Here is a 2164-nt window from a genome sequence, read left to right on the forward strand (position 1 = left end):
TTGCTTCTCTGAATGAGGATTTGCAGCAATAATATTATTATCCTTGTTTTAACTTGCTAAGTAAACTTCAGACCAACTTGCAAAGCACCATTATGTCATGTTATCTAAACTAATGATCTTAACTTTAGGGATAACCAAGCAAGAAGATTCATGATCAGAGTTGTCTTCAAGAATTAGTTAAAATACTGTCTTAACTTTTTTTAACAATCTTTTCATGAATTTGTTTATAATGATTTGAAATAACAGTAACCAAAAATAACAACATTTGTGAGTAGGTTTTGTAATGCTTTATTCAAGTCACTGATCCAGGTTATGGAGGTATTCAAGTTATAAAAACACAGATTAAACAAGTCTCTATACAATCACCCCACAAAAACAGACATTGCAAAATGATGACTTAATATATCTACTCCTTCTTCTTTTTCTGAGTTTTCTTGAAGCACTTCCTGAAACAGAACATGCAACTTTTGACAGTCACAAAAATAACAGTCACTAGAATGAGAAGGAGAAAGCCAATGACATCCAGAGAATGATACTGAATCCAGTTCAGCTCGTGGGCTGCAGGTCTGAGATGCGCTGCCCCTTTGTGTCTCATAACAAACTCAGTCCAGAACACAGCCAGGTCCAAAGGCTCAATGGGACGGTCCCTATGAATAGCTGAAAGCTCTGTTATCTTCTCCTTGTAGCTGTTGAGTCAAAGATGGAGGAAGTATGTTTAGATTTTGTTGTATACAAAACTACTGCAGTCCTTACAATAATCTACACTGAAAACATTTTGGTGTGTGGTATGCTTTGAAACAATTTTCACTCAGAAAATGCTAGTAAATTTCACAAATAATTACAAAAGCGAAATTAAATTGAATGTGAAATTTTGAAGTAGAAAGACTAAAAAAAGGATAGTTTTTACAGTGCAATACTCTAAATAAGGACTAATATTCCACTTTGAGTTCAATAATAAATGTGGCATGAATATAAACAATTGCATCAGTGCATAAACTGATTTCATGCACAGGCTAATCGTGATTATGTTTACCTTTTGTCATTAATGACCTTTCCCAATGCAACCAGCAGTTTTTCTGCGGTCAGATCATAGATACTCAGGGATTCTGCAACTCCTCGAGACACTAAGCGCTGAACGTTATCCCCTTGGTCGCCAAACAGAGGAAGCATCACCATTGGCACCCCATTACAGATTCCTTCATAGATTCCATGTGATCCACCATGTGTAATGAAAGCCTTAACCTTAGGATGGCCTAAAGGAAAACACATTCAGTGTAATAGTGTGTTAGCAGTTGACATGATGAAGTCAATTATAATATGGCATGATAATTCAAACATCATGTACAGGTGCATCTCAATAAATTAGAATGTCGTGGAAAAGTTCATTTATTTCAGTAATTCAACTCAAATTGTGAAACTCGTGTATTAAATAAATTCAATGCACACAGACTGAAGTAGTTTAAGTCTTTGGTTCTTTTAATTGTGATGATTTTGGCTCACATTTAACAAAAACCAATAAAATAAAACCAATAAAAAAAACATTTTTAGTGAATTGTTGGCCTTCTGGAAAGTATGTTCATTTACTGTACATGTACTCAATCAGTGCACAGCCATACAAAAAGTGTCTTCTTTCCCCTAGTGTTTCATACTGTAAACACTAAGGGGCATCTCATTGTTTCCATCCATCTATTTTTATGCGCATTTTGAATTATCGCATAAAAAAAACCTGCTGGATGGAAACGCCAAGATGCGCATAAATTCTAAAAATGCGTGTTGTTAAAACAACAATGATCTCGTTAAAACAACATCTTTTCTCGTAATAACAAGATGTTTTCTCGTTAAAATGACATCTTTTCTTGTTAAAACGAGATATTTTTTCTCGTAATAACGACATATTATGTCATAAAAACTACATGTTTTCCGTTATTATAGATAGGCTATATGGTAGGATAGGTGAGCGAGCTAAGAGACTGTCAGCGCTGCTGTCGCCACAGTCTGACATAAACGAGGATCTGCACGCTGCTGAAATTATTGAAATACACTGTTTTAAATGTATTTTAATGTAATGGTTTTAATTGTAGCGGCATGTTTATTAGGATTAATCTCCAATCTGTCTACAATATAGTGCTATCCAATAACTGCACTCAGACCCATGACTCGTTTA

The 2164-nt window shown here is 34.8% G+C and overlaps 1 pseudogene; it reads right to left on the bottom strand.

The window, feature by feature from the left end:
- Window positions 1-272: 272 nt before the first annotated feature.
- LOC107707765 (UDP-glucuronosyltransferase-like) overlaps window positions 273-2164 on the bottom strand; it is a 10288-nt pseudogene continuing 8396 nt past the window's right edge.

This window comes from Sinocyclocheilus rhinocerous, unplaced genomic scaffold (genome assembly GCF_001515625.1).
Source record: "Sinocyclocheilus rhinocerous isolate Xijiao unplaced genomic scaffold, SAMN03320098_v1.1 scaffold4099, whole genome shotgun sequence".
In the NCBI taxonomy this organism is placed as follows: Eukaryota; Metazoa; Chordata; class Actinopteri; order Cypriniformes; family Cyprinidae; genus Sinocyclocheilus; species Sinocyclocheilus rhinocerous.